Source organism: Hemiscyllium ocellatum, chromosome 8 (assembly GCF_020745735.1).
Source record: "Hemiscyllium ocellatum isolate sHemOce1 chromosome 8, sHemOce1.pat.X.cur, whole genome shotgun sequence".
Taxonomy (NCBI): domain Eukaryota; kingdom Metazoa; phylum Chordata; class Chondrichthyes; order Orectolobiformes; family Hemiscylliidae; genus Hemiscyllium; species Hemiscyllium ocellatum.
Window position 1 is genome coordinate 51,959,587 of NC_083408.1, and position 15,461 is coordinate 51,975,047.

Consider the following 15,461-nt stretch of genomic DNA (forward strand, 5'->3'; position numbering starts at 1 on the left):
CAGTGCGGAGGGGAGAGAGTAATCCCAGCACGGAGGGGAGAGAGTGATCCCAGCGCGGAGGGAAGAGAGTGATCCCAGCGCGGAGTTGAGGGAGCGATCCCAGTGCGGAGGGGAGAGAGTGATCCCAGCGCGGAGGGAAGAGAGTGATCCCAGCGCAGAGGGGAGAGACTGACCCCAGTGCGGAGGGGAGACAGTGATCCTAGTGAGGAGGGGAGTGTTATCCCAGCACGGAGGGGAGAGAGCAAACCCGGTGCAAAGAAGAGAGAGAAATCCTAAGCATGGAGGGCAGAGTGATCGCAGCGTGGAGTGGAGAGAGAGCCCAGTGTGGAGGGAAAAGAGCGATCCCAGAAGCGGAAGGGAGAGCGATCCCAGGGTGAAGGGGAGAGGGCGATCCAAGAATGGAGGGGAGAGTGATCCCAGCGCGGAGGGGAGAGAGTGATCCCAGCGCGGAGTTGAGGGAGCGATCCCAGTGCGGAGGGGAGAGAGTAATCCCAGCACGGAGGGAAGAGAGTGATCCCAGCGCAGAGGGAAGAGAGTGATCCAAGCACGGAGGGAAGAGAGTGATCCCAGCGCGGAGAGAAGAGAGTGATCCGAGCGCAGAGGTGAGAGAGTGATCCCAGTGCAGAGGGGAGAGAGTGATTCCAGTGGGGTGGGAAGAGAGTGATCCCAGCGTGGAGGAAAGAGAGTGATCCCAGCGCAGAGAGGAGAGCGCGATTCCAGTGCGGAGGGGAGCAAGAGATTCCAGTCCGGAGGAGAGCATGATCCCAGCGCGAGGGGAGCGAGTGATCCCAGTGCAGAGGGAAGAGAGTGATCCCAACGCAGAGCGGAGTGAGTAATCCCAGCACGTAGGGTAGAGAGCGATCTCAGCGCGGAGGGGACAGTGATCCCATTGCTGAGGGGAGAGAGTGATCCTAGCGCGGAGACGAGAGAGTGATCCCAAGCCGGAGGGCAGAGAGTAATCCCAGCACGGAGGGGAGATCGCGATCCCAGCGCAGAGGGGAGAGAGTGATCCCAACCCGGAAGGGAGAGAGTGATCCCAGGGCGGAGGGGAGAGACCAATCCCAGCGCAGAGGGGAGAGAGTGATTCCACTGCGTAAGGGAGGGAGCGATCCCAGCGCGGAGGGGAGAGCGCGATCCCAGCGCGGAGGGGGGAGTGACCCAACGCGGAGGGGAGAGAGCGATCCCTGCGCCGAGGAGAGAGAGCGATCCCAGTGCGGTGGGGAGAGAGTGATTCCAGCGCGGAGTTGAGAGAGTGATCCCAGCAAGGAGGGGAGAGAGCAATCCCAGCGTGGAGGGGAGAGAGTGATCCCAATGCGGAGGGAAGAGAGTGATCCCAGCGTGGAGGGAAGAGAGTGATCCCAGCGCGGAGTTGAGGGAGCGATCCCATTGCGGAGGGGAGAGAGTGATCCCAGCGCGGAGGGGAGAGAGCGATCCCAGAGTGGAAGGGAGAGAGTGATTCCAGCACGGAAGAGAGAGAGTGATCCCAGGGCGGAGGGGAGAGAGTGATCCCAGCGCGGAGGGAAGAGAGTGATCCGAACGGAGAGGGGAGAGAGTGACCCCAGTCCAGAGGGAAGGGAGTGATCCCAGCGTGGAGGGGAGAGAGTTATCCCAGCGCGGAGGGGAGAGTGTGATCCCAGCGCGGAGGGGAGAGCGATCCCAGCGCGGAGGGGAGAGTGTGATCCCAGCACAGAGGGAAGAGAGTGATCCGAGCGCATTGGGGAGAGAGTGATCCCAGTGCAGAGGGGAGAGAGTGATTCCAGTGGGGAGGGAAGAGAGTGATCCCAGCGCGGAGGGGAGAGAGCGATCCCAACACTGAGGAAGACAGTGATCCTAGTTCGGAGGGTAGAGAGTAATCCCAGCGCGGAGGGAAGAGAGTGATCCCAGCGCAGAGGGGAGAGACTGACCCCAGTGTGGAGGGGAGACAGTGATCCTAGTGAGGAGGGGAGTGTTATCCCAGCACGGAGGGGAGCGAGCAATCCCAGTGCAAAGAAGAGAGAGAAATCCCAAGCATGGAGGGCAGAGTGATCGCAGCGTGGAGTGGAGAGAGAGCCCAGTGCGGAGGGAAGAGAGCGATCCCAGAAGCGGAGGGGAGAGCGATCCCAGTGTGAAGGGGAGAGAGCAATCCAAGATTGGAGGGGAGAGTGATCACAGAGCGGAGGGGAGAGAGCGATCCCAGGGCGCAGGGGAGAGAGTAATCCCAGCGCAGAGGGGAGAGAGTGATCCCAGCACGGAGGGGAGAGAGTGATCCCAGCGCGGAGGGAAGAGAGTGATCCAAGCGCGGAGGGGAGAGAGTGATCCCAGCACGGAGGGGAGAGAGTGATCCCAGCACAGAGGGAAAAGAGTGATCCCAATGCAGAGGGCAGGGAGTAATCCCAGCACGTAGGGTAGAGAGCGATCTCAGCGCGGAGGGGACAGTGATCCCATTGCTGAGGGGAGAGAGTGATCACAGCGCGGAGGAAAGAGAGTGATCCCAGTGCGGAGGGGAGAGAGTGATCCCAGAGCGGAGGGAAGAGAGTGATCCCAGCACGGAGTTGAGGGAGTGATCCCAATGCGGAGGGGAGAGAGTGTTCACAGCACAGAGGGAAGAGAGTGATCCGAGCGCAGAGGGGAGAGAGTGATCCCAGCGCGGAGGGGAGAGAGCGATCCCAAAAACGAAGGAAAGACAGTGATCCCAGCGCGGAGGGTAGAGAGTAATCCTAGTGCGGAGGGGAGAGAGTGATCCCAGAATGGAGGGAAAAGAGTGATCCCTGCGCGGAGTTGAGGGAGCGATCCCAGTGCGGAGGGAAGAGAGTGATCACAGCACAGAGGAAAGAGAGTGATCCGAGGGCAGATGGGAGAGAGTGATCTCAGCGCGGAGGGAAGAGAGTGATCACAGCACAGAGGAAAGAGAGTGATCCGAGGGCAGATGGGAGAGAGTGATCTCAGCGCGGAGGGGAGAGAGCGATCCCAACACGGAGGAGAGACAGTGATCCCAGCGCGGAGGGTAGAGAGTGATCCCAGCGCGGAGGGAAGAGAGTGATCCCAGCGCAGAGGGGAGAGACTGACCCCAGTGCGGAGGGAAGAGAGCGATCCCAGAAGCGGAGGGGAGAGCGATCCCAGTGTGAAGGGGAGAGAGCAATCCAAGATTGGAGGGGAGAGTGATCACAGAGCGGAGGGGAGAGAGCGATCCCAGGGCGCAGGGGAGAGAGTAATCCCAGCGCAGAGGGGAGAGAGTGATCCCAGCACGGAGGGGAGAGAGTGATCCCAGCGCGGAGGGAAGAGAGTGATCCCAGCGCGGAGGGGAGAGAGTGATCCCAGCACGGAGGGAAGAGAGTGATTCCAGTGCGGAGGGGAGAGAGTGATCCAAGCGCGGAGGGGAGAGAGTGATCCCAGCACAGAGGGAAAAGAGTGATCCCAATGCAGAGGGCAGGGAGTAATCCCAGCACGTAGGGTAGAGAGCGATCTCAGCGCGGAGGGGACAGTGATCCCATTGCTGAGGGGAGAGAGTGATCACAGCGCGGAGGGGAGAGAGTGATCCCAGTACGGAGGAAAGAGAGTGATCCCAGTGCGGAGGGAAGAGAGTGATCCCAGCGCGGAGGGGAGAGAGCAATCCCAGCACGGAGGGGAGAGAGTGATCCCAGCGCAGAGGGAAGAGAGTGATCCGAGCACAGAGGGGAGAGAGTGATCCCAGTGCAGAGGGGAGTGAGTGATTCCAGTGGGGAGCGAAGAGAGTGATCCCAGTGCGGAGGGGAGAGAGCGATCCCAACACAGAGGAGAGACAGTGATCCCAGCGCGGAGGGTTGAGAGTGATCCGAGAGCGGAGGGAAGAGAGTGATTCCAGAGCAGAGTTGAGGGAGCGATCCCAGTGAGGAGGGGAGAGAGTGATCCGAGCGCAGAGGGAAGAGAGTGATCACAGCGCGGAGGGGAGAGAGTGATCCCAGTACGGAGGAAAGAGAGTGATCCAAGTGCGGAGGGGAGAGAGTGATTCCAGCACAGAGGGAAAAGAGTGATCCCAATGCAGAGGGCAGGGAGTAATCCCAGCACATAGGGTAGAGAGCGATCTCAGTGCGGAGGGGACAGTGATCCCATTGCTGAGGGGAGAGAGTGATCCTAGCGTGGAGACGAGAAAGTGATCCCAAGCCGGAGGGCAGAGATTAATCCCAGCACGGAGGGAAGAGCGCGATCCCAGCGCAGAGGGGAAAGAGTGATCCCAGCGCGGAGTTGAGGGAGCGATCCCAGTGCGGAGGGGAGAGAGTGATCCCAGCGCGGAGGGAAGAGAGTGATCCCAGCGCAGAGGGGAGAGACTGACCCCAGTGCGGAGGGGAGACAGTGATCCTAGTGAGGAGGGGAGTGTTATCCCAGCACGGAGGGGAGAGAGCAAACCCGGTGCAAAGAAGAGAGAGAAATCCTAAGCATGGAGGGCAGAGTGATCGCAGCGTGGAGTGGAGAGAGAGCCCAGTGTGGAGGGAAAAGAGCGATCCCAGAAGCGGAAGGGAGAGCGATCCCAGGGTGAAGGGGAGAGGGCGATCCAAGAATGGAGGGGAGAGTGATCCCAGCGCGGAGGGGAGAGAGTGATCCCAGCGCGGAGTTGAGGGAGCGATCCCAGTGCGGAGGGGAGAGAGTAATCCCAGCACGGAGGGAAGAGAGTGATCCCAGCGCAGAGGGAAGAGAGTGATCCAAGCACGGAGGGAAGAGAGTGATCCCAGCGCGGAGAGAAGAGAGTGATCCGAGCGCAGAGGTGAGAGAGTGATCCCAGTGCAGAGGGGAGAGAGTGATTCCAGTGGGGTGGGAAGAGAGTGATCCCAGCGTGGAGGAAAGAGAGTGATCCCAGCGCAGAGAGGAGAGCGCGATTCCAGTGCGGAGGGGAGCAAGAGATTCCAGTCCGGAGGAGAGCATGATCCCAGCGCGAGGGGAGCGAGTGATCCCAGTGCAGAGGGAAGAGAGTGATCCCAACGCAGAGCGGAGTGAGTAATCCCAGCACGTAGGGTAGAGAGCGATCTCAGCGCGGAGGGGACAGTGATCCCATTGCTGAGGGGAGAGAGTGATCCTAGCGCGGAGACGAGAGAGTGATCCCAAGCCGGAGGGCAGAGAGTAATCCCAGCACGGAGGGGAGATCGCGATCCCAGCGCAGAGGGGAGAGAGTGATCCCAACCCGGAAGGGAGAGAGTGATCCCAGGGCGGAGGGGAGAGACCAATCCCAGCGCAGAGGGGAGAGAGTGATTCCACTGCGTAAGGGAGGGAGCGATCCCAGCGCGGAGGGGAGAGCGCGATCCCAGCGCGGAGGGGGGAGTGACCCAACGCGGAGGGGAGAGAGCGATCCCTGCGCCGAGGAGAGAGAGCGATCCCAGTGCGGTGGGGAGAGAGTGATTCCAGCGCGGAGTTGAGAGAGTGATCCCAGCAAGGAGGGGAGAGAGCAATCCCAGCGTGGAGGGGAGAGAGTGATCCCAATGCGGAGGGAAGAGAGTGATCCCAGCGTGGAGGGAAGAGAGTGATCCCAGCGCGGAGTTGAGGGAGCGATCCCATTGCGGAGGGGAGAGAGTGATCCCAGCGCGGAGGGGAGAGAGCGATCCCAGAGTGGAAGGGAGAGAGTGATTCCAGCACGGAAGAGAGAGAGTGATCCCAGGGCGGAGGGGAGAGAGTGATCCCAGCGCGGAGGGAAGAGAGTGATCCGAACGGAGAGGGGAGAGAGTGACCCCAGTCCAGAGGGAAGGGAGTGATCCCAGCGTGGAGGGGAGAGAGTTATCCCAGCGCGGAGGGGAGAGTGTGATCCCAGCGCGGAGGGGAGAGCGATCCCAGCGCGGAGGGGAGAGTGTGATCCCAGCACAGAGGGAAGAGAGTGATCCGAGCGCATTGGGGAGAGAGTGATCCCAGTGCAGAGGGGAGAGAGTGATTCCAGTGGGGAGGGAAGAGAGTGATCCCAGCGCGGAGGGGAGAGAGCGATCCCAACACTGAGGAAGACAGTGATCCTAGTTCGGAGGGTAGAGAGTAATCCCAGCGCGGAGGGAAGAGAGTGATCCCAGCGCAGAGGGGAGAGACTGACCCCAGTGTGGAGGGGAGACAGTGATCCTAGTGAGGAGGGGAGTGTTATCCCAGCACGGAGGGGAGCGAGCAATCCCAGTGCAAAGAAGAGAGAGAAATCCCAAGCATGGAGGGCAGAGTGATCGCAGCGTGGAGTGGAGAGAGAGCCCAGTGCGGAGGGAAGAGAGCGATCCCAGAAGCGGAGGGGAGAGCGATCCCAGTGTGAAGGGGAGAGAGCAATCCAAGATTGGAGGGGAGAGTGATCACAGAGCGGAGGGGAGAGAGCGATCCCAGGGCGCAGGGGAGAGAGTAATCCCAGCGCAGAGGGGAGAGAGTGATCCCAGCACGGAGGGGAGAGAGTGATCCCAGCGCGGAGGGAAGAGAGTGATCCAAGCGCGGAGGGGAGAGAGTGATCCCAGCACGGAGGGGAGAGAGTGATCCCAGCACAGAGGGAAAAGAGTGATCCCAATGCAGAGGGCAGGGAGTAATCCCAGCACGTAGGGTAGAGAGCGATCTCAGCGCGGAGGGGACAGTGATCCCATTGCTGAGGGGAGAGAGTGATCACAGCGCGGAGGAAAGAGAGTGATCCCAGTGCGGAGGGGAGAGAGTGATCCCAGAGCGGAGGGAAGAGAGTGATCCCAGCACGGAGTTGAGGGAGTGATCCCAATGCGGAGGGGAGAGAGTGTTCACAGCACAGAGGGAAGAGAGTGATCCGAGCGCAGAGGGGAGAGAGTGATCCCAGCGCGGAGGGGAGAGAGCGATCCCAAAAACGAAGGAAAGACAGTGATCCCAGCGCGGAGGGTAGAGAGTAATCCTAGTGCGGAGGGGAGAGAGTGATCCCAGAATGGAGGGAAAAGAGTGATCCCTGCGCGGAGTTGAGGGAGCGATCCCAGTGCGGAGGGAAGAGAGTGATCACAGCACAGAGGAAAGAGAGTGATCCGAGGGCAGATGGGAGAGAGTGATCTCAGCGCGGAGGGAAGAGAGTGATCACAGCACAGAGGAAAGAGAGTGATCCGAGGGCAGATGGGAGAGAGTGATCTCAGCGCGGAGGGGAGAGAGCGATCCCAACACGGAGGAGAGACAGTGATCCCAGCGCGGAGGGTAGAGAGTGATCCCAGCGCGGAGGGAAGAGAGTGATCCCAGCGCAGAGGGGAGAGACTGACCCCAGTGCGGAGGGAAGAGAGCGATCCCAGAAGCGGAGGGGAGAGCGATCCCAGTGTGAAGGGGAGAGAGCAATCCAAGATTGGAGGGGAGAGTGATCACAGAGCGGAGGGGAGAGAGCGATCCCAGGGCGCAGGGGAGAGAGTAATCCCAGCGCAGAGGGGAGAGAGTGATCCCAGCACGGAGGGGAGAGAGTGATCCCAGCGCGGAGGGAAGAGAGTGATCCCAGCGCGGAGGGGAGAGAGTGATCCCAGCACGGAGGGAAGAGAGTGATTCCAGTGCGGAGGGGAGAGAGTGATCCAAGCGCGGAGGGGAGAGAGTGATCCCAGCACAGAGGGAAAAGAGTGATCCCAATGCAGAGGGCAGGGAGTAATCCCAGCACGTAGGGTAGAGAGCGATCTCAGCGCGGAGGGGACAGTGATCCCATTGCTGAGGGGAGAGAGTGATCACAGCGCGGAGGGGAGAGAGTGATCCCAGTACGGAGGAAAGAGAGTGATCCCAGTGCGGAGGGAAGAGAGTGATCCCAGCGCGGAGGGGAGAGAGCAATCCCAGCACGGAGGGGAGAGAGTGATCCCAGCGCAGAGGGAAGAGAGTGATCCGAGCACAGAGGGGAGAGAGTGATCCCAGTGCAGAGGGGAGTGAGTGATTCCAGTGGGGAGCGAAGAGAGTGATCCCAGTGCGGAGGGGAGAGAGCGATCCCAACACAGAGGAGAGACAGTGATCCCAGCGCGGAGGGTTGAGAGTGATCCGAGAGCGGAGGGAAGAGAGTGATTCCAGAGCAGAGTTGAGGGAGCGATCCCAGTGAGGAGGGGAGAGAGTGATCCGAGCGCAGAGGGAAGAGAGTGATCACAGCGCGGAGGGGAGAGAGTGATCCCAGTACGGAGGAAAGAGAGTGATCCAAGTGCGGAGGGGAGAGAGTGATTCCAGCACAGAGGGAAAAGAGTGATCCCAATGCAGAGGGCAGGGAGTAATCCCAGCACATAGGGTAGAGAGCGATCTCAGTGCGGAGGGGACAGTGATCCCATTGCTGAGGGGAGAGAGTGATCCTAGCGTGGAGACGAGAAAGTGATCCCAAGCCGGAGGGCAGAGATTAATCCCAGCACGGAGGGAAGAGCGCGATCCCAGCGCAGAGGGGAAAGAGTGATCCCAACCCGGAAGGGAGAGAGTGATCCCAGTGCAGAGGGGAGAGAGTGATCCCAGTTTGACGGGGAGAGAGTAATCCCAGAGCGGAGGGGAGAGTGTGATCCCATCGCGGAGGGGAGAGCGATCCCAGCGCGGAGGGGAGAGACTGATCCCAGTACGGAGGGGAGAGACTGATCCCAGTACGGAGGGAAGAGAGTGATCCCAGCACAGAGGGAAGAGAGTGATCCGAGCGCGGAGTTGAGGGAGCGATCCCAGTGCGGAGGGGAGAGAGTGATCACAGCGCGGAGGGGAGAGAGTGATCCCAGTACGGAGGGAAGATAGTGATCCCAGCGCGGAGGGGAGAGAGCAATCCCAGCGCGGAGGGGAGCAAGTGATCCCAGTGCAGAGGGAAGAGAGTGATCCCAACGCAGAGGGCAGTGAGTAATCCCAGCACGTAGGGTAGAGAGCGATCACAGCGCGGAGGGGACAGTGATCCCATTGCTGAGGGGAGAGAGTGATCCTAGCGCGGAGACAAGAGAGTGATCCCAAGCCGGAGGGCAGAGAGTAATCCCAGCACGGAGGGGAGAGCGCGATCCCAGCGCAGAGGGGAAAGAGTGATCCCAACCCGGAAGGGAGAGAGTGATCCCAGTGCAGAGGGGAGAGAGTGATCCCAGTGCGACGGGGAGAGAGTAATCCCAGAGCGGAGGGGAGAGTGTGATCCCATCGCGGAGGGGAGAGCGATCCCAGCGCGGAGGGGAGAGACTGATCCCAGCGCGGAGGGAAGAGAGTGATCCGAGCGGAGAGGGGAGAGAGTGATCCCAGTGCAGAGGGAAGGGAGGTATCTCAGCGCGGAAGGGAGAGAGTATTCCCTGCACGGAATGGAGAGTATGATCCCAGTGCGGAAGGGAGAGAGTGATCCCAGCGCGGAGGGGAGAGCGTGATCCCAGCACGGAGGGGAGAGAGTGATCCCAGCGCGGAGGGGAGAGAGTGATCCCAGCGCGGAGGGGAGAGAGTGATCCCAGCACGGTGGGAAGAGAGTGATCCCAGCACAGAGGGAAGAGAGTGATCCGAGCGCGGAGTTGAGGGAGCGATCCCAGTGCGGAGCGGAGAGAGTGATCACAGCGCGGAGGGGAGAGAGTGATCCCAGTACGGAGGGGAGAGAGTGATCCGAGCAGAGAGGGGAGAGAGCAATCCCAGCACGGAGGGAAGAGAGTGATCCTAGCGCGGAGGGGAGAGAGTGATCCGAGCGGAGAGGGGAGAGAGTGATCCCAGTGCAGAGGGAAGGGAGTGATCTCAGCGCAGAGGGGAGAGAGTATTCCCTGCACGGAATGGAGAGAGTGATCCCAGTGCGGAGGTAAGAGAGTGATCCCAGCACGGAGGGGAGAGAGTGATCCCAGCACGGAGAGGAGAGAGTGATCCCAGCACGGTGGGAAGAGAATGATCACAGCACAGAGTGAAGAGAGTGATCCGAGCGCGGAGTTGATGGAGCGATCTCAGCGCGGAGGGGAGAGAGTGATCCCAGTACGGAGGGAAGATAGTGATCCTAGCGCGGAGGGGAGAGAGCAATCCCAGCACGGAGGGAAGAGAGTGATCCCAGCGCGGAGGGGAGAGAGTGATCCCAGCGCGGAGGGGAGAGAGTGATCCCAGCACAGAGGGAAGAGAGTGATCCGAGCGCAGAGGGGAGAGAGTGATCCCAGTGCAGAGGGGAGAGAGTGATCCAAATACGGAGGGGAGAGAGTGATCCCAGCGCGGAGGGGAGAGAGTGATCCCAGCACAGAGGGAAGAGAGTGATCCGAGCGCGGAGGGGAGAGAGCAATCCCAGCACGGAGGGAAGAGAGTGATCCTAGCGCGGAGGGGAGAGAGTGATCCCAGCGCGGAGGGAAGAGAGTGATCCGAGTGCAGAGGGGAGAGAGTGATTCCAGTGGGGTGGGAAGAGAGTAATCCCAGCGCGGAGGGGAGAGAGTGATCCCAGCACGGTGGGAAGAGAGTGATCCCAGCACAGAGGGAAGAGAGTGATCCGAGCGCGGATTTGAGGGAGCGATCCCAGTGCGGAGGGGAGAGAGTGATCACAGCGCGGAGGGGAGAGAGTGATCCCAGTACGGAGGGAAGATAGTGATCCCAGCGCGGAGGGGAGAGAGCAATCCCAGCACGGAGGGAAGAGAGTGATCCTAGCGCGGAGGCGAGAGAGTGATCCCAGCGCGGAGGGAAGAGAGTGATCCGAGCGGAGAGGGGAGAGAGTGATCCCAGTGTAGAGGGAAGGGAGTGATCCCAGCACGGAGAGGAGAGAGTGATCCCAGCACGGTGGGAAGAGAATGATCACAGCACAGAGTGAAGAGAGTGATCCGAGCGCGGAGTTGATGGAGCGATCCCAGTGCGGAGGGGAGAGAGTGATCTCAGCGCGGAGGGGAGAGAGTGATCCCAGTACGGAGGGAAGATAGTGATCCTAGCGCGGAGGGGAGACAGCAATCCCAGCACAGAGGGAAGAGAGTGATCCCAGCGCGGAGGGGAGAGAGTGATCCCAGCGCGGAAGGGAGAGAGTGATCCCAGCACAGAGGGAAGAGAGTGATCCGAGCGCAGAGGGGAGAGAGTGATCCCAGTGCAGAGGGGAGAGAGTTATCCAAATACGGAGGGGAGAGAGTGATCCCAGCGCGGAGGGGAGAGAGTGATCCCAGCACAGAGGGAAGAGAGTGATCCGAGCGCAGAGGGGAGGGAGTGATCCCAGTGCAGAGGGGAGAGAGTGATTCCAGTGGGGAGGGTAGAGAGTAATCCCAGTGCGGAGGGGAGAGAGTAATCCCAGTGCGGAGGGGAGAGAGTGATCCCAGAGCGGAGGGAAGAGAGTGATCCCAGCGCGGAGTTGAGGGAGTGATCCCAATGCGGAGGGGAGAGAGTGATCCCAGCACAAAGGGAAGAGAGTGATCCGAGCGCAGAGGGGAGAGAGTGATCCCAGCGCGGAGGGGAGAGAGCGATCCCAACACGGAGGAAAGACAGTGATCCCAGCGCGGAGGGTAGAGAGTAATCCTAGTGCGGAGGTGAGAGAGTGATCCCAGAATGGAGGGAAAAGAGCGATCCCAGCGCGGAGTTGAGGGAGCGATCCCAGTGCGGTGGGGAGAGAGTGATCCCAGCGCGGAGGGAAGAGAGTGATCCCAGTGCGGAGGGGAGAGAGTGATCCCAGAGCGGAGGGAAGAGAGTGATCCCAGTGCGGAGGGGAGAGAGTGATCCCAGAGCGGAGGGAAGAGAGTGATCCCAGTGCGGAGGGGAGAGAGTAATCCCAGTGCGGAGGGGAGAGAGTGATCCCAGAGCGGAGGGAAGAGAGTGATCCCAGCGCGGAGTTGAGGGAGCGATCCCAGTGCGGAGGGGAGAGAGTGATCCCAGAGCAGAGGGAAGAGAGTGATCCCAGCGCGGAGTTGAGAGAGCGATCCCAGTGTGGAGGGTAGAGAGTAATCCCAGCGCGGAGGAAAGAGAGTGATCCCAGCGCAGAGAGGAGAGCGCGATCCCAGCGCGAGGGGAGCGAGTGATCCCAGTGTGAAGGGGAGAGAGCAATCCAAGATTGGAGGGGAGAGTGATCACAGAGCGGAGGGGAGAGAGCGATCCCAGGGCGCAGGGGAGAGAGTAATCCCAGCGCAGAGGGGAGAGAGTGATCCCAGCACGGAGGGGAGAGAGTGATCCCAGCGCGGAGGGAAGAGAGTGATCCAAGCGCGGAGGGGAGAGAGTGATCCCAGCACGGAGGGGAGAGAGTGATCCCAGCGCGGAGGGAAGAGAGTGATCCCAGTGCGGAGGGGAGAGAGTGATCCAAGTGCGGAGGGGAGAGAGTGATTCCAGCACAGAGGGAAAAGAGTGATCCCAATGCAGAGGGCAGGGAGTAATCCCAGCACGTAGGGTAGAGAGCGATCTCAGCGCGGAGGGGACAGTGATCCCAGTGCTGAGGGGAGAGAGTGATCCTAGCGTGGAGACGAGAAAGTGATCCCAAGCCGGAGGGCAGAGATTAATCCCAGCACGGAGGGAAGAGCGCGATCCCAGCGCAGAGGGGAAAGAGTGATCCCAACCCGGAAGGGAGAGAGTGATCCCAGTGCAGAGGGGAGAGAGTGATCCCAGTGCGACGGGGAGAGAGTAATCCCAGAGCGGAGGGGAGAGTGTGATCCCATCGCGGAGGGGAGAGCGATCCCAGCGCGGAGGGGAGAGACTGATCCCAGCGCGGAGGGAAGAGAGTGATCCGAGCGGAGAGGGGAGAGAGTGATCCCAGTGCAGAGGAAAGGGAGGTATCTCAGCGCGGAGGGGAGAGAGTATTCCCTGCACGGAATGGAGAGAATGATCCCAGTGCGGAAGGGAGAGAGTGATCCCAGCACGGAGGGGAGAGAGTGATCCCAGCACGGAGGGGAGAGAGTGATCCCAGCGCGGAGGGGAGAGAGTGATCCCAGCACGGTGGGAAGAGAGTGATCCCAGCGCGGAGTTGAGGGAGCGATCCCAGTGCGGAGGGGAGAGAGTGATCACAGCGCGGAGGGGAGAGAGTGATCCCAGTACGGAGGGAAGATAGTGATCCTAGCGCGGAGGGGAGAGAGTGATCCGAGCGGAGAGGGGGGAGAGTGATCCCAGTGCAGAGGGAAGGGAGTGATCTCAGCGCGGAGGGGAGAGAGTATTCCCTGCACGGAATGGAGAGAGTGACCCCAGTGCGGAGGTAAGAGAGTGATCCCAGCACGGAGGGGAGAGAGTGATCCCAGCACGGAGAGGAGAGAGTGATCCCAGCACGGTGGGAAGAGAATGATCACAGCACAGAGTGAAGAGAGTGATCCGAGCGCGGAGTTGATGGAGCGATCCCAGTGCGGAGGGGAGAGAGTGATCCCAGAGCAGAGGGAAGAGAGTGATCCCAGCGCGGAGTTGAGAGAGCGATCCCAGTGTGGAGGGTAGAGAGTAATCCCAGCGCGGAGGAAAGAGAGTGATCCCAGCGCAGAGAGGAGAGCACGATCCCAGCGCGAGGGGAGCGAGTGATCCCAGTGTGAAGGGGAGAGAGCAATCCAAGATTGGAGGGGAGAGTGATCACAGAGCGGAGGGGAGAGAGCGATCCCAGAGCGCAGGGGAGAGAGTAATCCCAGCGCAGAGGGGAGAGAGTGATCCCAGCACGGAGGGGAGAGAGTGATCCCAGCGCGGAGGGAAGAGAGTGATCCAAGCGCGGAGGGGAGAGAGTGATCCCAGCACGGAGGGGAGAGAGTGATCCCAGCGCGGAGGGAAGAGAGTGATCCCAGTGCGGAGGGGAGAGAGTGATCCAAGTGCGGAGGGGAGAGAGTGATTCCAGCACAGAGGGAAAAGAGTGATCCCAATGCAGAGGGCAGGGAGTAATCCCAGCACGTAGGGTAGAGAGCGATCTCAGCGCGGAGGGGACAGTGATCCCATTGCTGAGGGGAGAGAGTGATCACAGCGCGGAGGGGAGAGAGTGATCCCAGTACGGAGGAAAGAGAGTGATCCAAGTGCGGAGGGGAGAGAGTGATTCCAGCACAGAGGGAAAAGAGTGATCCCAACGCAGAGGGCAGTGAGTAATCCCAGCACGTAGGGTAGAGAGCGATCTCAGTGCGGAGGGGACAGTGATCCCATTGCTGAGGGGAGAGAGTGATCCTAGCGCGGAGACGAGAAAGTGATCCCAAGCCGGAGGGCAGAGATTAATCCCAGCACGGAGGGAAGAGCGCGATCCCAGCGCAGAGGGGAAAGAGTGATCCCAACCCGGAAGGGAGAGAGTGATCCCAGTGCAGAGGGGAGAGAGTGATCCCAGTGCGACGGGGAGAGAGTAATCCCAGAGCGGAGGGGAGAGTGTGATCCCATCGCGGAGGGGAGAGCGATCCCAGCGCGGAGGGGAGAGACTGATCCCAGCGCGGAGGGAAGAGAGTGATCCCAGTGCAGAGGGGAGAGAGTGATCCCAGTGCGACGGGGAGAGAGTAATCCCAGAGCGGAGGGGAGAGTGTGATCCCATCGCGGAGGGGAGAGCGATCCCAGCGCGGAGGGGAGAGACTGATCCCAGCGCGGAGGGAAGAGAGTGATCCGAGCGGAGAGGGGAGAGAGTGATCCCAGTGCAGAGGAAAGGGAGGTATCTCAGCGCGGAGGGGAGAGAGTATTCCCTGCACGGAATGGAGAGAATGATCCCAGTGCGGAAGGGAGAGAGTGATCCCAGCACGGAGGGGAGAGAGTGATCCCAGCGCGGAGGGGAGAGAGTGATCCCAGCACGGTGGGAAGAGAGTGATCCCAGCGCGGAGTTGAGGGAGCGATCCCAGTGCGGAGGGGAGAGAGTGATCACAGCGCGGAGGGGAGAGAGTGATCCCAGTACGGAGGGAAGATAGTGATCCTAGCGCGGAGGGGAGAGAGTGATCCGAGCGGAGAGGGGGGAGAGTGATCCCAGTGCAGAGGGAAGGGAGTGATCTCAGCGCGGAGGAGAGAGAGTATTCCCTGCACGGAATGGAGAGAGTGACCCCAGTGCGGAGGTAAGAGAGTGATCCCAGCACGGAGGGGAGAGAGTGATCCCAGCACGGAGAGGAGAGAGTGATCCCAGCACGGTGGGAAGAGAATGATCACAGCACAGAGTGAAGAGAGTGATCCGAGCGCGGAGTTGATGGAGCGATCCCAGTGCGGAGGGGAGAGAGTGATCCCAGAGCAGAGGGAAGAGAGTGATCCCAGCGCGGAGTTGAGAGAGCGATCCTAGTGTGGAGGGTAGAGAGTAATCCCAGCGCGGAGGAAAGAGAGTGATCCCAGCGCAGAGAGGAGAGCGCGTTCCCAGCGCGAGGGGAGCGAGTGATCCCAGTGTGAAGGGGAGAGAGCAATCCAAGATTGGAGGGGAGAGTGATCACAGAGCGGAGGGGAGAGAGCGATCCCAGGGCGCAGGGGAGAGAGTAATCCCAGCGCGGAGGGAAGAGAGTGATCCAAGCGCGGAGGGGAGAGAGTGATCCCAGCACGGAGGGGAGAGAGTGATCCCAGCGCGGAGGGAAGAGAGTGATCCCAGTGCGGAGGGGAGAGAGTGATCCAAGTGCGTAGGGGAGAGAGTGATTCCAGCACAGAGGGAAAAGAGTGATCCCAATGCAGAGGGCAGGGAGTAATCCCAGCACGTAGGGTAGAGAGCGATCTCAGCGCGGAGGGGACAGTGATCCCATTGCTGAGGGGAGAGAGTGATCACAGCGCGGAGGGGAGAGAGTGATCCCAGTACGGAG